At 38.9% G+C, this 24,467-nt stretch overlaps 1 protein-coding gene and 1 non-coding gene across 2 annotated transcripts in view; one reads left to right on the forward strand and one right to left on the reverse strand.

Moving 5' to 3' along the window:
- Positions 1 to 24,467, forward strand: part of FHIT (fragile histidine triad diadenosine triphosphatase) — a 914,518-nt gene that overhangs the window by 99,735 nt on the left and 790,316 nt on the right. The gene's annotated exons all lie outside the window — the stretch shown is intronic.
- On the reverse strand, positions 12,834 to 12,941 carry LOC126014528 (U6 spliceosomal RNA). Its single transcript, XR_007497575.1, has one exon. It is a non-coding gene; the product is annotated as a U6 spliceosomal RNA (small nuclear RNA).

The raw sequence follows: 24,467 nt of genomic DNA on the forward strand, positions 1-24,467 counted from the left end.
GCAGATCTGAGACTCCAAAGACACAGCCAGTTCTCTAACAGCATCGTATGTGGGGGGTTTCCTCTCACACCCAGCCACAACACCCCAATAGTGTCTGTATTTGCAGTGAAATTGTCTCTCCTTTAACTCCTCATCCCTGCTTTTTGAGTAGTCTTTGAGAGAAGACATATTCTACCCTATTTTCAGGCTCCCAATCTTTGTGTTTCTCTGGTGTTTCCATCTTAGAACCTGGCCTGTTTCTAAACCCCTGCGACTCCCCTGTGTCTTTACCTTATAGACAGCAGTTACCCAGAAAGCGAAGAACAGAATCCCAATAAAACTTTTAATTCCCTAGACTACTCTGGGTCAATCGGGATAATGGAACAAAGCATATTCCAAAATATAATACTACTTGAAAGCACATAAAAATACAATGTTTTGGGTCCTGAGCCTTGGCACAAGTGGTAAGGTATCTGCCCTGCCTGCGCTAGTCTAGAATGGACTGGGGTTTGATCTCCTGGCATCCTTTATGGTCCCTAAAATCAGGAGTTATTTCTGAATGCATAGTGTCCCAGGAGGTGGCCCCAAAACTAAAACATAAATAAAACACAACGAGCCAAAAAGAAGCCAAAAATAAGCAAACACTCTTTTCAAAAAAGACAGTTGTGTTCAAGTTCTGGGATCGAGATTTTATTTTTCATCCCAGAAAAATCTATAAGATGGAAATTTAATGTAATAATATTGAAATTCAGCATATGGTATTGTTCTCTAGAATGGGGTTGTTCTCTAGAATGAACTTGCTGATGGAGGGAAGCATGCGGAAATGTAGGTACAGGATTTTATGATTACATTTCCGTTTCCCTAAATATCTCCATTCTGTATTCTGAACCATCAGGAAAGGTTGGATGAGGGCCATATCTTGGGTCGAGTTCTCAAACTTGGTGGTAGGAGTGTCAGGAATTCAGTGTCTGATGATTTTTTGCCTTCTCCCTCTTTCTGGCAGCAGAAGCAGCAGCAACAAAGTCTAATCAGCAATCTGATGACTCTGTGGTTGCCAAACAGCGATGGTGTGGAAGGACTAGTGACAGTCTGCGGGTCGCCTCTAATGGTCTGCAGTAACCCTTGAGATCCTGGGTCAGAAAGTTTGCCTAAGGGAGCTCTGTGGGCCTGAGGCCCGGGACCGTGGAATCACTGGGCCTGATAGCCTAGGTGGGACAAAATGGTTCATTGGGTGGTTTTCAAACATGCAGAGTGACCTGAAAAAATGTGATGGTGTCCATCCAGGAGAGGTCTTCCAGGGATTGGACCTGATACTGGCCCTTGAAAGGAGGGTGGCAGCCTAGGCTTCTGGGCAAGGTAGGAGTTGCTCGCTTCTTGTGGCAAGAGCTGGTGGTGGTTTTTTACCTGCCTGGATTTCTGCAGAAGACACAGAGCACAAAGATTTATCAGGAGAGGAGAGAAAAGGACCATGGGGCCTGGCTGGGAGTGGGCCCCAGAAGTCCTGCTCTTCCCACCAGTCTCCAATCCATGATGGCATAGTACCCCAAAAGTCCCAGTCTCCTAAAACCCTTCATCTTTATGTTAGCTACAGACCCTGGATTGAAAAAAGTGGAAGAAAGAGAATAGCTACCCAGTCATGCAGTGGTATCCTGAGTTCTCCTCCTCTCTTCTATCAAGTAAAATGACCCTCTCTGCAGGGAGGAGGGTACACATCTGGGGGCAGCAGCAGAGTTTCTTCTCAGGGCCAAGGGTAACCTTGACCAGCCTCGAGCCCCCAGTAATCCCCAAAGAACAGTCACCCAAAGAGGTGCCTGCTTATGGCAAAGGCCAATGTACCCATCTTCAGGGCCTCGAAACCCACCCAGGGAGCCCCAAGGACACAGTTTTCTCAGGGAACCCGTCATCCACTCTCAGGGAGTGTGGCTAAGTCAAGGCACAAGTTTTCTGCCCCACACCACCCCGTTAGAGAGGAAGGAAATTCTGAGAAAGAATAACCAGTTGGTTGCAATTTGGGCGGAAAGAGAGTTGTAGAGTGAATTTAGAGATATGTGCAGAAGGTGAAAGTATGGACTAAGGAAAGAAACTATAATTAGAAAGGAAAAAGGAAAGTAGGTGAATGCAGAAAGTTTAAGAATGTGCAAAAGGGATTGAGAATGTGTACTAGGAAAGAAACTGTATAATCAGACTGGATGATGATGATGATTATACCATGAATTTACACAGTATAGTGCTCTTACACTATTGGGTGAAAATGGGGTCATAATGAGGTCTTGTAAACATCTAAGAGATAAATGTTTTAAAAAAATAATGAAGAATTTAAGAAAAATCATTGAGGTTCAGTTGAAAGATTTTTGAAAATTTGGCAATTGTTAATTATACATTTTTTAAAGTCTGAAGTTTGCCCAAAGTAGTGAGCATTCTTCCTGGTATTCAAAATTTATTTTTGTTCAGATTATAGATATAATAGATTTTGCATGTAAGTAGTAATGATTTGTGTAATGTGGATTGCTGGTGTATAGTATGTCTTCTGCCTATAAACCAAGGCTAGGAAAATGAGTAAACTACTTACTGTATAAGATGTAGTTTTAAGTATGTTAAAATGCTTTTGTATTTGCTACAATACCACTTATCAGATTTATCATTATTTTCTGCCAAGGATATTAAGAAGTATATCCAAAAAGATTCATAAATATGGTCATGGTTTAAAGAATTGAAAATATAGGAAATCTTATTTACAAACAAGGCCCCTGGACAATAACCAAATGGTTTTAGGATTTTATGTGTAAATTTAAGAAACATTTTTTTTTCTCTCTCGAGAACCTTAGCATCTTAATTAAATTTTTGTTTCACAGCATCATGTTGATTTGCATAAATACAAACAAGAAGCTTCCTCTCTGTAGTGGGGATTACTCCTCATGCAAATAGGAAATCTTATTCAGTGAGGGGACTCCATAGCCGTCTTTGAGGGGAATAGATTTAACAGTGGTTGAGGTTGTGTGACAAGCAGGTACCTTTAAGCACTTGGTTGACGAGACCAAGAAGCTACCAAGTTGAATGTCCTGATTGAGGAAATTGGAGATTTTCTAAGAGTTTCTGGACCTGCACTGACTGGTCACAGCCTGGGCCCTGTTCTCACCCTCCATCCTCAGTCTCAAGTGAAGGAGGATTTGAGAACAGAGTCTCTCCCCACTTTGAAGAGAACTGGAACAGGTGGAAAGAGGATTGATGTCAGAGTCTCTCCCAGTCCTGAAGAGGAGTGGGACAGGCAACCTCTAGCAAATCCTGCAAAGAGTGATGCCCCTGGCCATCCTTCAGATCATCATGCTGAACTGATCAGCTCATCTTTACATCAACCAAGCTGAGTGAAAATGTGGGTGCCCTCATTAATGCAACACTGGCTCTGCCCTCAACCAGTCCTCAGAAATACTCTGTAAATAATGGGGTACCCCAGATGGAGATTTCTTCAGTATTTCTGTGTTTATGCAAAGGAACAAACCAAACATTTATTCAAATATTTGGTAAGGTACAGGGTGAAGGTGGAGAGAAAAACTATTTTTTCTGTAGCTGGTTAAATTAAGTGCATTCTAGTAGACTAGCTAAAAGCCTACTTTCTTTGGGTAACCTATGTGAAAATGTTCTTACTAACTGTAAACTAAAGACAAGAAATGCAATAATCAGTCTTTACTAGTGAAAACTTAGCCTGAAAATGAAAAGTAACTCAAAGTTGTGTTTATTGATAATGCCATGATGCTTTGATTTCTATTAACTTTTGTCTTATCATTACAGATAATAAGGATAGTGCTGTGTTATTTACTGCTCCAGGGCCTGATTAGGTTAAGTAATTTTCTCCTGTCTAATTGATCTGATCCTATTCAGGTGCTGAGACTGCAAAACTGAACCAGTTAGCTGCTTATTTAGGTAACATGAGATTTCACCTCTATTTAGGAATAAACTACAGTCCCTTGCCAGCTTGAAGAAGTTACAGAAAATTGACCATTGGCCCCATTCCCTTCTAATTTCTTCTAAGGTGGTGATATCTCTAGAATAAGTATGGAGCAGAAAGGTCAACAGGATAAATTTCCAGGGAATAAAGGAAAAGAAGGATTATGGTAATCCAATCAGCTAAGATCATTGACAATTGGATATTTAGTTCCAGAGGTTGGAACAAGTAGCAAAAATTAACTAAACACTGACATCCAAAAAGGATAAAGAGGATATGTCATATAAGAAAAGAATGAGCAAAGATTGTGGTTTCCCCTAAAGTTGTTAAACACCAGGTGTGGGAGACAATTTTTTTGAATATGGAGCAGAAAAAGAAGCCCCTGATTAATGTATTTAAGTAACAGGAACCTTCTTTTCGAAGAAACCTCCACTCTCTTCATGCTGCAGAATTATAAAGAACTTTTCTGGATGGTTATTTGTCTCAACTTCCAGAACTGGAGTAGAGTGAAAATCGGCTTGATTTACCAGAGGACAGTAGTGGCTGTGAGACTGCTGGCAAGAGTGAACATCTGATTTATTTGTGAACTGCTTGAACTATTAAACTGTGGGGAAAGGGTTTGTGGGTCAAATTGTCACCCTGCGGACCCCCTCTCGTAAACCTTAGCTTTTAGTTTGATAAGATGCAAGGACCATCTAAGGTAAAACAACTGTGGATATTAAATGTAAATAGTGTGATTTTGCTTAGAGAACAAAATCATGGTCAAGTGATGTTGCTCAAACAGCAATACTTGGAATTGTGCCAGGATGACCCATCATCTCAGGGAACATTCTAAAATTGGAATGTCTCATAAAAGAAAAGGGTGGTTTTCTAAAGTTGATCTTTTAAAGTGTGTTTTAAGTAGTTTTATAGTATTTTTAATTAGTTTTTATAGTTTTAATAAGGAATAGTAGTTTAATCATTTTTTTAGGTAATGGAGGTGGTTTAAGTAGGATTGACCATGCTGTTAGCTTCTGTTTTTGCTTTTTAAGAACTTTTGAGTTGATTTTTAGTTGACATAAGCTCTACGCAATAATAAGGTAAAAAAAAAACAAAAAAAAAACAGGCCCAAAAGGCCAGCTAATTCCTAATTCCATGTCCACTCACATAGCTGACCCTCAAGACAATCGTAAAGAGCATTCCAGCACAAGATATCTTAGAAGGTTACAAGAGGGAGGGACTGAAATGAAGGAGTGAGGTGTGGCAGATGGTCTGTGAAGGTTAGAAAGGGATGACTATATGTGTTTACCCTGAAGGAGTAATGATTTAATTAATGACCTAAAGCACATAGCTCAGGACCCACCTGAGACCACCTGGAGGGTCCAACCCATATCTTTATACACTATCAGGATGAGGGCTAAGGTGGCTGACATCAAAGGGGGCATGGAGTAGTTAAGAAATTGCGCCTTTTTCAGCTTGCATTATTGGTTGTTTTGAATTGTAACACTTGTGTGAACCTATGAAATGTTTAAATTTTGTAACCTCATTATCATATGATTTCCCATAAAAATCTGGGGAATCCAAGGCTCAGGGTTCCACTAGCGGATCTGTTGTGGTTGAGCCACAGAACTCTGGATGAATAAGCCTCGTGTTGCTGATTGCATCTCTGAAGGTTAGGATTGTGGTCTTTCTTTGAGAGGGTGAGCTTTCTTGGACCCATTAACAGACCATTTTAGCACAGTACCTCCCAAAATGATAGTTGCGTTCAAGTTCTGGGGATCGAGATTTTATTCATTAGCCTGGGATAATTTATAATATGGAATTTTAATGGGAGATTATTGAAGTTCAGGATGGTATTGTTCTCTAGAATGGACTTGCCGATGGAGGGCAGCACCCTGGGATGTAGGTACAGCATTTGAGGATTACACTGCAGTTTCTCTAAATGTCTCCAATCTGTATCCAGAACAATCAGGAATGGTTGGATCAGGGCCATATTTTGGGTAAGGGTCTCCAATTGTGGCAGTAGGAGAGTCAGGAGTGCAGTGCCTGACGGTTTTGCATTCTCTGTGTTTTTGTCAGCAGCAGTAACAGCAAAAGTAGCAACAAAGTAAGAGCATCAATTTTACGAGTCTATTGTTGCCAGTCCACAAAAATCTGGGAGGACTATGGTCGACCTGAGAGTTGCTTCTTCTGGTCTGGAGTGAACATCGAGGTCCCGGGTCAGAAAGGTTTCCATCTTGGATCCTAGGCTGTTTCAAAATCCCAGTGACTGTCCCCGTATCCATACCTTACATAAATAAGTTAAGCAGAAAGTGAAGAAAAGAATAAGCAATAAAACTTTTAATTCCCTAGACCATTGGGGATCAGTAGGGGTGATGGAACAAAGCATCTTCCAAACTTGGAAGAAATTTTGTCTATGGCAAATGAGCCTAGCACCTGCAAACCCTGTTTATATACAGTTAGTGACATCAGTGGCATCAAAATTATTAATGTTATTGATGTTCTTTTACTAGATTAGATTTTCAGCTATAGGGGGAGCGTCCTGAAATTTATACAAATTGTTTGAACTGATATTTCTTAAAGTATTAATAATCTAGTAGGGATTGTTAGATGGCCATAACTTGGTGTTAGGTTTCTTATTCTGGAGATAGCAGAAAGAGGAGTGCAGTGTTTGTTGGCTCGTTCTCCTTTATTTCTCAAAGCAACAGCATCAACCAAGACTCCTCATCCATTTTGTGAATTTGTTGCTGCTAGATGAAGATGTTGTTGATGGACTAGGGTTGGCCTGAGGGTCTCTGCTGCTGGTCTGCAGTGACCTCCGAGGTCCCGGATCAGAAAGGTTGCTGCTGCTGGACAGTTCTAGGTCACTGGAGGATCCGAGGCCGGGGACAGTGGACTGACAGGGCCTGAGAGTCTTGGTGGGTGAAAATGGTCCACTGGGTGGTGGTCCGACATGCAGGGCAGCCATGATGCCACCCGGGAGAGGTGGTCCAGGGCCTGGGCCTGATACAAGCCCTTGAGAGGAAGAGGGCAGCAGCCTGGGCTTCTAGGCAAGGTGGGAGTTGCCTGCTACCTGTAGCGAAGGTTGGTGGTGGTTTCTGGCCTGCCCAGATTTCTGCAGAGGACACAGAGCACAAGGACATAACAGGAAGGGAGAGGAAAGGACCCTGGGGCCTGGCTGGGAGAGTGGTCCCAGAAATCCTGCTCCTCTTCCCCCAGCCTCAGATCCATGATAACACAATATCCCAAATACCCCAGTCTCCTTCACCCTGTCATATCTATGGCAACCCCAGGCCCTGAATGTTGTGGGAGAATAGTTACCCAGTAATGGAGCAGTGCCCTGAGTTCTCCCCCTCTCTTCTGTAGATGGGAATGGTCCTCTCTGCAGGGAGGAGGGTGCATATCAGGGAGCAGCAGCAGAGCTTCTCTTCAGGGGCCCAGGTGTGACCTTGACCAGCCCTAAGCTCTCAGAATCTCCACAATAACACAGTCACCTACAGAAGTGCCTGCTGCAGGCAAAGGCCAGTCCACACATCATCAGGGTCCCCAAACCCACCCAAGAAGCCCCAAGGACACAGTTTCCTCAGAAAACCAGTCATCTACTCTCAGGGAGTGTGGATAAGTCAAAGCATAAGTTTCCTAACCCCATCCCCCTTATGCCCCAATGGAGGTCAGTGACCACTGCCCTGTGTGCCCTTCATGCCCAGGGATGGCCCAGCTGGACTCCCAAAAATCCCTCAGAATCTGCCTTTTTTTCCCCCATTGAATGCTCCTCTTTGGCCCAGGGCTCTCTGGGGGAAGGTGTCTACACTGATATTCTGAGAGTTCATAGCCTGGGACTTGATGGCAGGAGAGGAGGGTGCCTCTTGGAGGGCTCAGTAAACAGCTCCTTACCCCGAGATGTGCAGACTTTCCTTCTCACTGCTGCCCTGCATAGCTGAGAAGAAAAGGGAGAGTGAGTTGGGGACCCTGGGCTACTGAGAGAAGCCTCCTCTGAGCAGCCCAGGACCACTTCAGTAAACTCAGGGTCAGTTCTCTTTCTTGATTACTTAGAAAGATCTAAAAACCTTTGGACTCCCCTCAGAGTGAGGCCCAGAGTCTTGGTGCCAGTGGAACTCTGACAAGGACACTCCTAGAACAAAGTCCTGATCGATGTACTTTCTCAGGGAGAACCCTGGACCTCTCTGCTGAGAAGTTCTCAGAAACTCATCTCCCCTGTCCTGTGAAGCTCAACCAAATGGACCCCCCACATGTGTCTGTGGCTTGTGTTGGGCAGAGCTGAGACTCCCAAGAAACAGTTAGTTCTCTAGCAGCACAAACTGTGGGGGTTTTCCTCTCAGACCCAGCTACAATACCCCAATAGTCTCTGCAAATGTGGTGAAATTGGCTCTCCCTTAACCCCTCATGCCTGACCCTTGAGTAGTCATTGTGAGAAGTAATATTCTATTTTACTTTCAGACTCCTAATCTTTGTGTTTCTCTGGTGATTACCTCTGAGATCCTGGCCCATTTCTAAACCCAGTGACTGTCTCCATGTCCTTACTTATAGAGTGTAGTTATCCAGAAAGTGAAGAACCAAATCCCCAGTAAAACTTGGAATACCCTAGACCACTGTGGATCAGTGGGGATCATGGAACAAAGCATCTTTCGAACAGTGAAACAATTTGCCTATGGAAAATGAGCCTAGCACCTGTAGGTCTTGCTGATGTCACTGACTCCAAAGTCACAGTGGCCACAGGCAGGTAGGGGAAACCATAGTGCTGTAATCCACAGGCCCTAACCACTCTACTACTACCCATTTTAGGACTACTTAGGAGCCCTCCTACTTCATGCCTTTTCTTCGAACTCCTAGTTCCAAGCCTTATTCTTTCAGGAAGCCAGAGATCTCCTGAACCCTCTGGACTCTGAGTGGCATAGTCCTTATTATCATTATGCATTGATTTTTTTCCATATCTGATATATTAGTGAAATACCAATGAACTTAATTTTTTGATTACTGAAAATTTTATGATGAATTGAGCCAAAAGTTTTGTCATTTAATCAAGATGGAGGAGAAGGAGGGATAAGGAATATCTTTATGAATGAATTGTACAAGATTCCCAATTGTATTTACCCTACTATTCAATTTGTAATAGAATAAAATTTCAATCAGTGACACCCTGAAATGTTTTCTTCATTTTTTTCTTTTTTTTTTTGAAAGTTTCCATGCATACTTGCTTTAAGTTATATGAGAAATCTGATTACCTGAGATAGATAGATAGATATAGATAGATAGATAGATAATTGGATAGATAGATAATAGGTAGGTAAGTATGTAGGTAAATAGAGATATGTAAATAGATAGAAAGATGGATATATGGTAGAAAGAAAGAAGGAAAGGAAGGAAGGAAGGAAGGAAGGAAGGAAGGAAGGAAGGAAGGAAGGAAGGAAGGAAGGAAGGAAGGAAGAAAAAATGTTTTCTTCATTAAGAGCACACCTTCATTGTAGTGATAGTTGCTAGCATCCTAATTTTTTCCGTAACTACATAGATAAGAGAAGTATTGTCCACTCTGGTGAACTTTGAAATAGGAAGAGAGTGTAAGATACTTATATAAGTTAAGAAAGAAGTCAAATTTGAGAGCTGATCACCAGAAGTTGAGTGAAATTGATGGTGGAGATCCATTTTTATCTTAGTGATAAACTCTTCATTTAGTTAAGAATTATATTAATAATAATAATAAAATAATAATAAATAACTCGTTAGGGGCTAAATAGGTGGCACAAGTGTTAGGGCATTTCCTTTGCACCTGCTGACTTAGTACTGACCAAGGTTTGATACCCTAGCCTCCCGTCTGGTCCCCCAAGTCAGTAGTGATTTTTGAGCATATAGCAAAGAGTAAGCACTGATTGTCACCGGGTGTGGCCCCTAATAAAGAACACAACAGTAACATCAAAAGTACTGAAGTCACTATTATCTTATGAATAAATATACAAAACACACCTGATTCAAAACAAGAATTATTCACCAGGGGACTGGAGAGAGAGCATGGAGGTAAGGCATTTGCCTTTTATGCAGAAGAATGGTAGTTTGAATTCTGGCATCCTATATGGTCCCCTGTGCCTGCCAGGAGCGATTTTTGAGTATAGAGCCAGGAGTAACCCTTGAACGCTGCCAGATGTGACCCAAACCCCCCCCAAAAAAAAAGAATTTTCAGCAATAGTTATATGTACATAATATAGTTATAGTTATAAGCCAAAAAAGGCTAATCATTTATAAATTGGTTAATTAAGAAGTGAACGAGATATGAATACAATAGCAATGCATTTATATGAAATGTCCATAATTCTTAAATATCGAGTAGATAGTTAGCAAATTTATCATTCTTTGAAAAACTGACTTATGGATTATGTCTTAGTGAAAGGACATAGCAGATACTTCATTTTTTTTTTTTTTTTGCTTTTTGGGTCACACCCAATGATGCTCAGGGGTTACTCCTGCCTATGTTCTCAGAAATCGAACCTGACTGTAGACTATATGGAAGGCCTGGGGATGGAACTGTGATCCATCTGCGGTAAGCAGCAAGGAAACTGCTCTACAGCTGCACCATCACTTTGGCATCTGATCATTCTCTATTTTAAAATAGATTACATCTCACTTGTAATGATGACAAGAATTACTTATTTAAAATAAAATGGAGTGATTATTTAATAAAGTAATATTTTCTTATAGTTAAGGCGATTTTTTTATGTTCAATTAAAGATTGAAACACATGTTTTGATCTTAATATTTATTTGCTGCAGCAGCAGCAGCAACCAAGTCTCCGCACCCATTTTTTAAAATTTTTGGTGGGAGACCGTCTTGATGTTATAGGGTTAGCCTGGGGGTCTGTGCTGGTGGTCTGCAGTGACCCCCAGGCTCCAGGGTCAGAAAGGTTGCTGCTGCTGCTGTACAGGTCCAGGTCACCGCAGGACCCGAGGCCTGGGGATTGTGGACTGACAGGGCCTGGGAGCCTCGGGGGGACAACATGGTCCACCAGGTGGTGGTCCGATGTGCAGGGCTGCCTGAGGAGATGCCATGATGTCATCCGGGAGAGGTCGTCCAGGGCCTGTGCTCGATACAGGCCCTTGAGAGGAGGAGGGCGGCAGCCTGGGCTGCTAGGCAAGGTGGAAGTTGCCTGCTTCCTGGGGCGAGAGCTGGTGGTGGTTTCTCGCCTGCCCAGATTTCTGCAGAGTACAAGGACATAAAAGGAGCGAAGAGGAAAGGACCCTGGGGCCTAGCTGGGGGAGTGATCCCAGAAATCCTGCTCCTCTTCCCCCCAGCCTCGCATCCATGATGACACAATACCCAAATACCCCAGTCTCCTTCACCCTGTCATCTCTATGGTGACCCCAGGCCCCGAATGATGCAGGAGGAGAATAGTTACCCAGTAATGGAGCAATGCCCTGAATTCTCCTCCTCTCTGTTGTTGATGGAAACGATCCTCTCTGCAGGGAGGAGGGTACATATCAGGGGGCAGCAACAGAGCTTCTCTTCAGGGGCCCAGGTGTGACCTTGACCAGCCCTAAGCTCTCAGGATTCCCCCACCAGCATAGTCACCCACAGAATTGCCTGTTGCAAGCAAAGACCAGTCCACCCATCGTCAGGGTCCCCAAATCCACCCTAAGAGCCCAAAGGACACAGTTTTCTCAGGAAACCAGTCATTCAATCTCAGGGAGAGTGAATAAGTCAAGGCACACGTTTATATATATCTAACTCTTAATACAAATTGCTTATTAAAATGTGTATGGGATATTAATGTAATAGCAATGCATTTATATGAAATACCCATAATTATTAAATATCAAGGAGTAGATAGGTGATTAGCAAATTCTTTATCCTTTGAAAAAGTTACGTGCTACAGGCGTCTTGTGTCTCAGCCTCTCTAGTAGGGACGAGTTCCTTCACGAAAGGAAAGCAGGTAACACGAGCGGCCGAATATGAAATATGAAATAAATGAAGCCACACACAGAGTATGTAGGGTCAACACATCTTCTGGCAAGAGTGCGACATGTTTATTTTCGAAACGGGTTTTTCTAGGGGTAAGCCTGTGGCAGGTGCAGAGGAGGTTGTTTCAACTAACAAGGCCAAGTTAATTGCAAAAGGAAACGTAACACTCAGGGCAGCTTTTACCAACCAACCTCAAATGCAAAACAAGGGTTAGGAGGAAATAGGAAATATCCAGAAACTCGATCTTCATTTGTCTGGGCTCTGTTGTTTTTGAGGTCAAGTAAAGGAAGGAGCCAAATGCCCTAAAATGTGTTTTTCTATTTCTAAAGGGGAATCAATAGTCCAGGGTCTGCTTTCTGGCTTCCCCCTTGATAACCAGAAACTTCAGCTGCAAGGACATATTGGGAAGAGAAAAAACATTATCTTCGCTTTTAGGGCTAAATATATCCAGAAAAGGAGTTCTCTTAGTAATCTTTGGTGTTGGGATTTCTGAGCCAAATTATTTGATAGAGGCCACAATTTTGCCTGAGATTTACCAAGGAGAGCTAGCCAAATAATGACTGAAAATGTAATGCCAAGCATCTCCTCGGAAATTCAACCATCCATGCAGAGGAAAAGGGCATCCACAGCGGGCCTTTTGTGGAACCCCGTGGGTGTTACTTCAGTTGTCCCCACCAGGAAAATCTGAGGATACATTGGTGGAATGAGCTTCCCTGAAAGTTTATGTATGCCGTGGCATTACACCCTTTTCTTTTAAGGGTCACCCAGGCGGTGCTCAGGGGTTACATATTCATGTAATAGTGAAAGAATATAGCTGATGTTTCTATATTTTAAAATACTTTTCATGTGAAATGATTACAAAGTAATTACTTATTTAACAATATACTGTACTGATTATTTAAGAAAATTTTTTGAAATGAATGAGATTTTTTTTGTTCACTGAAAGTTTCAACCTTACCTATTGCTCTTGATAATTTTTTTCTGATTTTTGTCTATTTGAGTATAATCCTTGCTCAGAGGCCATGCTAATCTTCTCTGTCTCATTTCAATTTATTATATGTGCTGGCAAAGCGAGCACGGAACATTCTCTACTTGATCAACTTATAATGTCTAGTAATATCTACATTTTTCTTTATTTCTAGCATTAGGATATGTTAAATTTCTTTCATAAGTATTCATAATATTTTTTTTCTTTTTGGTCACATGTGGTGATACTCAGGGGTTACTCCTGGCTATGTGCTCAGAAATTGCTCCTGGTTGGGGTACCATTGTGACGTCAGGTGATCAAACCAACGTCAGTCCTGTGTCAGCTGCGTGTAAGGTAAATGCTCTACCACTGTGCCATCTCTCCCACTTTTTTTTTTTTTTTTTTTTTTTTTGGTTTTTGGGCCACACCCGGCGGTGCTCAGGGGTTACTACTGGCTATCTGCTCAGAAATAGCTCCTGGCAGGCACGGGGGACCATATGGGACACCGGGATTCGAACCAACCACCTTTGGTGCTGGATCGGCTGCTTGCAAGGCAAACGCCGCTGTGCTATCTCTCCGGGCCCATCTCTCCCACTTCTAAATTTATATATTTAACACTAAAAAATGTCTTATGATTAGATTGTCCATTGATCTAGCCAAAATGGAACATAATTTGTTGTGAAAAGTTTGCAGAAATATAAAAGTGTTTGCAATAAAAATTTTCGAGGAAAGTGTTTCTGCAAGTGAATATATATGAAATTTCAAGTTTTGAAAGATCAATTGGAATTTCTCGCCGAATTTCTCCTGAGATTTGCAATTGGGATATTCTGAAATCTGGATCTGGATAGTCTTTTGAGTATCATCAAGCCTGGAACCTTTATTTTATTTTTATTTTTTTTTTTTTATTTTTTTGGTTTTTGGGCCACACCCTGTGACGCTCAGGGGTTACTCCTGGCTATGCTCTCAGAAGTTGCTCCTGGCTTCTTGGGGGACCATATGGGACGCCGGGGGATCGAACCGCGGTCCGTCCTAGGCTAGCGCAGGCAAGGCAGGCACCTTACCTCCAGCGCCACCGCCCAGCCCCGCCTGGAACCTTTATAAATCACCTTAGGACCTTATTCTTTTGCCCAGCAGTGATTTTTCTCTCTTTTCATATTGTGAAATTTGGCCTCTCTGAAGTATTTCTCCCTAATTTGGGGAGTTAAAAGTTCCTTGCTTCAGTTTATCTATTTGAAATAATTTTATTGATTATAATTGAACTTATTATAACATGAAATTTTAAATTGGTACTGGTAACATTATTTATCTTGAAATGATGGCAGTAGTGTAATAAGTTGATGTCCTGTTTGAAGCTTCTATTTGGTGGGTAGTAACTCCCAAGTATTTCTCAGAAAGCTGGGATAGATGCGGGCTCTTTGTAATTTTCATCTTACTGGTAAAATGGTTTAATGAAGGTGCAGTGTTGTTTGGTCTCTGTGATGTTAGGGCAGGTCCCAGGAAACAGTTGAACTCCAGAGCATTTTGGTGTTGGTGAAGTGACCATGAGATCAATGGAGATTGAATTTGGGTTGGAAAGAACTTACCTGTATGTAATTTTTCAATGATACATTTCTTTTCCTACAATACTTTTAATAGTTGAGTATGTCAAAAATGAGAAATACCAGAAAGTTCAGGTGATGATTTTATTCAGGTTCTGAAGTAGGTGGGATTTTCATGAAATAAGAATCTGAAGAAGGTAGAATTTTATGAGGTCTGTGTAACACTGAAAAAGAATATAGGTGAGGCTTATCTTCAAGTAACTAAAGGCATGTTGGACTTTCTGATTTGGAATCTTTCCCAATAAAGAAAAGGGGTAAGAGTTACCTTGATCTTGGCTATTTTCTAAAAATCAATGCTGTTTCTTTCTTTCTCTTTCTTTCTTTCTTTCTTTCTTTCTTTCTTTCTTTCTTTCTTTCTTTCTTTGTTTCTTTCTTTCTTTGTTTCTTTCTTTATTTCTTTCTTTGTTTATTTATTTCTTTGTTTGTTTGTTTGTTTATTTATTTGTTTCTTTCTTTCTTCTTTTTTCTTTTTCTCTCTTTTTTTCTTTCTTTTTCTTTCTCTCTCTCTTTCCTTCCCTTCCTTCCTTCCTTCCTTCCTTCCTTCCTCCTTCCTTCCTTCCTTCCTTCCTTCCTTCCTTCTTTCTTTCTTTCTTTCTTTCTTTCTTTCTTTCTTTCTTTCTTTCTTTCTTTCTTTCTTTCTTTCTTTCTTTCTTCTTTCTTTCTTTCTTTGTTTCTTTCTTTGTTTCTTTGTTTCTTTCTTCTTTTTTCTTTTTCTCTCTTTTTTTCTTTCTTTTTCTTTCTCTCTCTCTTTCCTTCCCTTCCTTCCTTCCTTCTTCCTTCCTTCCTTCTTTCCTTCCTCCTTCCTTCCTTCCTTCCTTCCTTCTTTCTTTCTTTCTTTCTTTCTTCCTTCCTTCCTTCCTTCTTTCTTTCTTTCTTTCTTTCTTTCTTTCTTTCTTTCTTTCTTTCTTTCTTTCTTTCTTTCTTTCTTTCTTTCTTTCTTTCTTTCTTTCTTTCTTTTTTCCTTTCTTTCTTTCTTTCTTTCTTTCTTTCTTTCTTTCTTTCTTTCTTTCTTTCTTTCTTTCTTTCTTTCTTTCTTTCTTTCTTTCTTTCTTTCTTTCTTTCCTTCCCTCCCTCCCTCCCTCCCTCCCTCCCTCCCTCCCTCCCTTCTTTCTTTCTTTCTTTCTTTCTTTCTTTCTTTCTTTCTTTCTTTCTTTCTTTCTTTCTTTCTTTCTCTTTCTCTCTTTCTTTATCTCTTTCTTTCTCTCTTTATTTCTCTCTCTTTCTTTCTTTCTTTCTTTCTTTATTTCTTTCTTTCTTTCTTTCTTTCTTTCTTTCTTTCTTTCTTTCTTTCTTTCTTTCTTTCTTTCTTTCTTTCTTTCTTTCTTTCTTTCTTTTTCTTTCTTTTGGTTTTTAGGTCACACCCAGCAGCAATCAGGGGTTATTCCTGGCTCTACTCTCAGCAATCGCTCCTGGCAGGCTTGGGGGACCATATGGGATGCTGGGATTTGAACCATTGTCCTTTGGCATGCAAGGCAAATGCCCTACCTCCCATGCTATCTCTCCGACTCCTCTTTCCCCTTTCTTAAAACTCACACACAACTAAATCAGTTAACAGTGATCTTGAATGTCTCATTCTAAATTGTTTGTTCACTGTTAGAATTATCTTGAACTAGGAGAAGCCAATGTAACATGGTGGCCGATCCTGGCCTCTTCCTTCCTAGCAGTGATCCTTTTCAGGAAGTTATTTTACCTCACTAAATAAATTTTTCCTTATTGTCTAATTTGAATTGGGATATCTAACATAAGGACCCCTCTGCTGAGAAGTTCTCAGAAACTCATCTCCCCTGTCCTGTGCAGATAAACAAAATGGATCCCCAACATGTGTCTGTGTGGCTTGTGTTGGGCAGAGCTGAGACACCCAAGAAACAATCAGTTCTCTAGCAGTACAACATGTACTTTGTATTTCTCTGGTGTTTCCCTCTTAGATCCGGCCCATTTCTAAACCCCAGCGACTGTCCTCAGGTCCTTTCCTTATTGAGTGCAGTTAGCCAAAAAGTGAAGAACCAAATCCCCAGTAAAACTTTGAATTCCCTAGACCACTGTGGATCAGTAAGGGATCATGGAACAAAGTATCTTTCAAACACTGAAGCAATTTGCCTATGGAAAATAAGTCTAGCACTTGCAGGCCCTGTTTGTGTACAGTCAGTGACATCAGTGGCTTCAAAGTCACAGTGGCCACAGGTAGGTAGGGGAAACCATAGTGATGCAATCCACAGGCCCGACCCACTCTACTACCCATTTTAGGACTACTTAGGAATAATTTGATTATTTTAGCATGCCTCCCCAAAAAAACTTTATCCAGGTTTCCATATTATAGGGAGAGGCATAAAACAAATGTTGTCCCCAACCAAATCTTTATCCTTTTTGTAACGTTTACTAAGGGGTTGGGAAATCAGATAGTTCCTACCTGATTGTTTGATATATTCTTCAAGTAGACCTTTGAACTAAAATAAATATTGTTTGTGAAGAAACATATAATTACATATGTAGTTAGATGCCATCAAAATAAGAATATATGTAGATTAACTTAACTACTCCTGAACTTTAGAATCAAAACATTATTTTTTGGGGTGCTTGTTGTTGCATTACTTTGTTAAGTTATAATCGGAGGATGTCTATTTCTGGTTACATTGGAGTGTTTTATAACCAAATCAATACTTTTTAGAAAACTGTAGGAAAGCCAAAGCAAACAACATTTGAAATAAGCTAATTTGAAGACATGTAGGGGCTGCCAAGAAAACCAAGACTCCCAGAATGCAGGAGACCCTAGATTGATGAGCCAGCAATCTGGAAGATGTTTTTAGCTTTTGGGAATCTGACAATTTTTGATCTGAGATACAAAGTTAAGAAATCAAGAAAAGGGTGGTTCATTGCAGAGGTATAATTCTTTTTGACGTCACTAGGTTGAAGAGACAAACGCGAAAGACTTGAGGCACTAACTTCTCAGAGACAAGATATGTTCTTAGATCGTAAGTTGCCTGCCTTCTATGCTGTGAAAAAGGAATCATTAAGAAAAAAAAGTAATCAATAAAACCGTTCAAGTTTTAGACAGATTCACAAAGCTGAGGGTGAAATAATTGGAGTTCCACACCTATGCAGGAAGGTATAAAATAACAATGAACCTTATAGGTTTTCAAACTTTATGTTGTAGAGAATGAGTTAAAGAGGATGACCGTGTCTTTCAGAAACAGTAGTTGATTTTGCGTGAACTCAATGCTAAATTAGGTAAAATGATCAATCCTGTTTCAAGTTCCTGCCAGATATGAGACTCAATCTCTAGAAGAAACTTTGTTCACCTTCTTTTTATAGTTATAAAGAACATATCTAATTTTACTTAAAATTTAAATAATATTTTATTTCATAAAATAAAACAAAAAAGCTGCATTTCCCCATCTTCAGAACTATGTGAAACAAACTGTTGTTTATAAGGTAAAAAATTTAAATAATAGGACTACATAGAAAAGCAAATATATAAAAAAACACTATCCCAAATAAAATTCTAATTATTGAGGTTACCTGTATAGTCAAATAATACCAGCTTTTTCTAGATGACATGAGACTTTCAGATTTTCTCTGATACCTACCACGCTCCTTGCTCTACTATGACTTGATCTATTAAATTGTGTTATGTCATAGTTATATAAATTTGCAACTACTGCTTTCAGAAGAAGAATGTCTGCTTTTTCCTTAACTATTTGTTTTTTTATCCACCATAGTATATATGGGTTTTGCATATGAAAAAGGGAAATAATAACATACTGCTGTTCAAATAATTTGTATTTAGTGAATATTGTAGCATGCTTATTATGATCCTATTTTTCTCATTTTCAGTGGAGAATACTTAGGTTCCAAAGTAAATCTTGATGTAAATAGAAATGCTTGATTTTTGTTATTGTCCAGTTCGATAGTTTTGTTAAGTTACATAGGTTATCTTTGTGTTTGGGTTCTTGTTTACCAAGAAAAAAAAATCATGAGGGCCTATGGAGGAAAAAATAAGAAAAGCAAGTTCAGACAGATAGACTTAAATAAAATTATAGTTGGTCTTTTGAGTGGCTTCCTGGGAATGTACAGTGTGCATTTTTGATATGTGCTGCTCACATCTCTCTTAAAATCACAAAGGATGAGGGATGAGATAGGCCTTTGTAAACCAGAGTCAGCTTGCCCTCTTTTCCAAGTGAAGAGCCATTTTTCGAAGTGCCAATTTTATTTTACAAAAATGTAGCCTCCCATTGTAGTAGTGTGATTTCTTTGAAGATCAAGTGCTTCTTAAACCTGCAGACTAGAAAAAAAAAATCTAAAGCAGAATTTTAGATGGTAGGTAAGTAATACAGTTTATTCTGAGTTTGGGATCACAGTTCTCTGGTTTGGTTTTCTACTGTGTGATTTTAGGTCAAGATTTGTTATGATTTGTGAATTTAGGAGAAATGCACATGACAGAAACCCACCCTGAACCTAGTAAAGCAGAATCTCTGGAGATGGCAAACTAGGTTTTAATACGCAAAGTGACACTCTCGTTCACTATGTTTCAGAGTCCTAGCTCTCATGCATTGATAAGTCATACAATACTATCAGCTTCATGTAAGTCATACTTGAGATGAGGTCATTGAATAGAAAATACAAGAAAATGTTACACTGTTCAATTACTATTTAACTTAATGAAGTATGTCTTTGGATATTCCCTTTTGGGACGGATAATCAATCATATATGTCATCTAGTATTTTCATTCGTTTGATTTCATTTTGTTTTTGAGCCACACCTGGATTGCTTAGGGTTACTCCTAGCTTTGTGCTCAAGGATAACTCCTGGGATTGAAACAGTGCTTGGCATATGCAAGATATGTGCCTAAATACCTGCTATAGTTTTTTTTTTTTGGTTCCTACAGAGCTATTTTAAAACACAGTGGACAATTGCTTATCTTTTTAACAGGCAATTCCTTTACCTAAAACCAGGTTTTTTTTGAGCCTGTATAAAAAGTGTTTGTCAATTGGGAGGACTAGTAAGAGGCTCCAGCTAGATTAATAAATTTATTAGGAGTTGTAAGAAAAATACATCTCATTCAAAAAAAAGGAAACAAACCTTTAAGAGATTGTGGACAGGAAAATAACTTTAAATGATAGATACTTGGATAAAAGAGATAACTCTCAAAAGGACATGGTTAGGTAAGACAGAAAAAATCTTTCAAAGGTATCCTCGTTTATATTATAAAATGATTAGTTTTTAAAAGAATGCCAAATTAGATTATATATAATATTAGTCTTATATTGATCTATTGGCAAAAGTTGAATATTGATATCTCCCAATATTATTCTGTTTGTCAATTCTAGATTTGTGAGCAGAAACTCTGGATTTAGTGATTTTTTCCCCTTGATTCATGAGTGTTGAAAAGATTTAGAACTTTTTGATCTGTTGTTTTCTCATCACTGTTTTAATAACTGTAAGTAGTACCCATCACTGTTTTAATAACTGTTTGTTGAATGCTAACTGGCCTAATATAAGTATGGCCTTTTCAGTTTTGTCTTTGTGTGAGTGTGTGTGTATGTATGTATGTGTGTGTATGTGTGTATTTACCATTAGAGATATAGTTGTTTCTTATCTTTACACTCTGAACCTATTTTTCTTGTGAATTAAGCATATTTCCTACAAGCAGTAAATACCATATTTTCCGGCATATAAACGACTTTTGAAAGGTAAAAAAAGTCAACTGTAAATTGGGGGTTGTCTTATACGCTGAGTATATCCCTAAAAACGTTTTGATATGCTGCTAAACTCATCTGGATATTGCCACCAAACGAATTTTCCAACTCGATCCTCCACCAATCACTGCAAGGCTGCTTGGACCGCCTCTCTAATTCAGCCAATCCAAGCAGACTTTTGATGCATGCAAATTAGACAATATTCTGTACCTGAATCTACACTGTCAAAAGCCTGCTCATATTGGCCAGAGTCAGAGAGGAAGTCTATTACAGTATAACCTTTGAACCTTTGCTTGTTGTGATTGGCTCACTGTGGTACATACAGTTGCAGCACAAGAACGTTCTGTCTTATTCAGCAAATATAGGCCTAAACCTATGTTTTAACTGTAAAATTAGGGGGTCATCTTATACACTGGAAAATACTGTAGATATATTTTCTTTCCTGTCAATCCAATTATTCTATGTCTTTCTATAGGAGTGTTTAACCCATTGACATTGAGAGATTATTGAGATGAAGGACTGAGTGGGGGGTTGTGGTATCAGCTGTTTATTGAAAATGGCCATTTGCTTTTTATAAGAAGCCTTTCAGTAATTTTTGCAAGATTGGTTTAATTGTCACAAAATTTCCCAACTCTTGTTTATCTAACAACGGTTTTTATTCCTCCTTGAAATCTAAATGCTTTGCAGCGCCATGAATTCTACGTTGAAAGATTTTTTATTTTATTCAGTACTTGGCAAGTGTCAATTCACTCTTGCTTGCATTAATATCAACTGTAAGATCTGTTGTAATTCTTATTTTCTTTGTATTTGAGATTTTGTTTCATTAACCTAAGTAGCTTGTCTTTTTTTTTAATCATTTTAATTATTGTATGTCTTGGTGGTGTTTTATTTGAGTTTATTTTTTTTGATGCTCATTTGGCTTCTTAAAGCTGTGCAGAACCCTCTCTCCAAAGACAGGGAATTTTTCAGTTATTATTTTACTATGCATTTCTTTTCTTTCCTCACTTTCTTCTCTCTTCTTCTGATATTCCTATAATTCAGAGATTATTCCTCTTTCAGTGACCTATTAAGAATCTTTTGTTCTCTTTTATTCATTTACTTTACTTTTCTTACCTCAGTATTGTTAATGACTTGTATCTTGTTTTCAATATTACTGGTATTGCATGTAGAATTCTGTTGCTGTGACTTACTATTGTATTATTTAGCTTCACTTCCATTTAATATCTTGAATCAGTTCTTTCCTGTGCTGATTGATTTTATCTTCCAGTGATTGCTCTATTTCTGTTGCCATTGTGTGGAGTGTTGATTTGAGGTCCTCTTCAACAAGGCTTGAGCATTTTGTTGAGCTTGACATTTTGACTTAAGTTCTTATCTGCCATTTGTTTCCTCATTTCCCTTAGAGTTTTGTGCATGCTGATAGCTGAGCTTAGATTCTTAAATATCTGTGAGTAATGGCCTGATATATTATTTTATGTCAGAAACCACTGCTTATGATGTGTTCTTTTTTTAACTATTTCTGTGTCATTGATATTTCAATAGTCAGGTAAGTGAATTTCTTGTCACTGTCATTACATACCAGAGTTCTTGTAGAGATTTTATGGGAGATACATCAGAATTTGGAGTTATCCTCTAGCCTAGTCCTTAAAATTAGTGATGTTGGAGGAAGAGATTAATCTCTTACAAATTAGCAGTGACCACTGGGACCACTCAGAACAGCTGATTGGTTTTAGATGAGGTGTCAGCTTCTAAGGGTTCATGGTGGGAGGTCCTGAGCCTGAGGACCAGGATGTGACTGTTTCTCCTAATTGGAAAATAGTGCACTTAGTGGGAGGGGATGGGAGAAATACAAAGCTTTATGATTCACTTTAGTTAATTTAGAAGTACCGTAGAAGTAATTTATAAGTACTAGAGGGGAATTAAATACAAAGATGCATCCTTAGGATTTACAGCAGATTAATCACAATAAACCCTCCAGGTCTGAAGGCAGTGTTATAGTAAAAAAAAAAAAAAACCTCATGAAAAGAATAATAAAATATAATACACCCAGACAGACTTTCAGGTTTGAAGGAAGGATATACTTCTTCATAGATAAACAACAGCTCAAGAAATTTACAGACTCAAAACTAACCTTAAAAGAAGAACTGAAGGGTCTACCTTAAAGCAAAGCAGACCCTACATATACACCAAATTTTACAAAATGATGGCATAAATCCTCATGAAAATAATATCTCTCAATATCAATGGACTAAATGCATCATTGAAGAAAGACACAGGAGGAAAATGGATCAGAAAATTAAATCTTATATTTTTCTGCCTGCAAAACTCATTTATTCAGAGCAAAGATAGACTCAAAGTCCAATGTTGGAGGACAATTCTTCAAGCAAACAACTTCCTTAAAAAGACTGGAGTGGCCATACCATTATCAGATGACATAGACTTCAGGCTTAAAAATTCTTAGACTGAGACCGTCCTTTTTTAATAATCAAGGAATATGTACATCAGGAAGAATCACACTCATAAAAATATGCATTTAATGAGGGTCAGCAAGATACTTGAAATAAGTGCTAATAGGGACCAGAGAGATAGCATGGAGGTAAGGCGTTTGCCTTTCATGCAGAAGGACGGTGGTTGGTGGTTCGAATCCCGGCATCCCATATTGTCCACCATGCCTGCCAGGGGCTATTTCTGAGCATAGAGCCAGGAGTTAACCCTGAGCACTGCCGGGTGTGATCCAAAAACCAAAAAATAAAAAATAAAAAAATAAGTGCTAATAGACTTGGAGTAATACATTAATAGCAACACAATAGTTGTGGGAGATCTCAATGCTGATTTGTTACCTCTTAATATATCAACTAGGCTAAAACTTAAAGATATACTGAGTTTAAAGGAAGAAATGGAGAAAAGCAGATTATTAGACATATATAGGTTTCTCCATCCACAGAAATATAATTATACATTTTTTTCCAATGCACATGGAACATTCTCCAAGATAGATTACATGTTGGGCCATAAAACAGATCTCTATTGAATCAAGAGTATAGAAATTGTTTCTACTATCTTCTCAGACTATGAGGCACTGAAAATAGAAATGATATGGAGAAATATCTTTTAAACATGGAAATTAAACAGATCACTACCGAACAGCCGGTAGGTCAGAGACAAAAACAAAGAATTTATCCAAAAATCCTTGGAAACAAATGAGAATGAAGACATAAATTATCAGAAACAGTGGGACACAGAGAAAGCGATATGAAGAGAGAAAGGTATAGCTTTACAAGCATTTATTAGAGAGGAAGAAAAGGCTTACATATAACTTAGTGGCACAGCTTAATATATTGGATAAAGAACAACAAGATGAGCCAAAATTAGGCAGGCAGAAGGAAATAATAAAATTTAGAGCAGAAATTAATGGACGGATACCCAGAAAACAATCCAAAAGATCAATAAATACAAAAGTTGGTTCTTTGAAAAAATAAACAAGATATATAAACCATTAACAAGACTCACAAAAAAATGGAGAGAGAAATAATAAACAGAATCAAAAGTGAAAAGGGGGATGTTACAATAGATACTACAAAAATTCAAAGGGTAATTATAGATTACTTTGAGAGTCTGCATGTCAAAAAACAAGAGAACTTGGAAGAAATGGATAAATTTTTGGACTCCTACAACCAATAAGACCCTGTACCTGAATTGACCTATCATAGTTGAGGATAGTAACCAGATAACTTTCCCAAAACAAAAGCCCAGGCCTACATGGATTAACTAGTTAATTCTTTCAAATCTTTAATAAGGACCTACTACAAATTGGTTTCAGGCTCTTCCAGGAAATTGAAGAAACAGAAACACTTCCAAATAGTTTTTATGAAGCTAACAGCACCTTGATTCCAAAAGTAGACAGAGACACACCTCCCCCCCAGAACTAAAGACCAATATTCTTTATTAACACAGATGCAAAGATCTTCAACAAAACATTAGCAAATAGAATCCAAAAAGTCATCAAGAATGTTATCCACATAACCAAGTAAGATTCATGCTAGGGATGGAAGGATGGTTTAACATACACAAGTCTTATCAATATAATATACCATATTAATAAAAGTAGAGACAAAACCATATGATTATATCAGTAGATGTAGGAAAGCATTTGACAGGGTCCAGCATGCAATTATGATTCAACAGAATGAAAAGTTAAGGAACTTTCTTCAGTATAGTCAAAGCTATCCTCGAGGGGCAAAAACTCAAAGCCTTTTCTCTAAGATCTGGCACAAAACTAGATTGCCCTCTTTTGCAACTTAATTCAATACAGTATTGGAAGTACTTGACATAGTTATTATGCAAGAAA

The sequence above is a fragment of the Suncus etruscus genome, chromosome 7 (genome assembly GCF_024139225.1).
Source record: "Suncus etruscus isolate mSunEtr1 chromosome 7, mSunEtr1.pri.cur, whole genome shotgun sequence".
In the NCBI taxonomy this organism is placed as follows: domain Eukaryota; kingdom Metazoa; phylum Chordata; class Mammalia; order Eulipotyphla; family Soricidae; genus Suncus; species Suncus etruscus.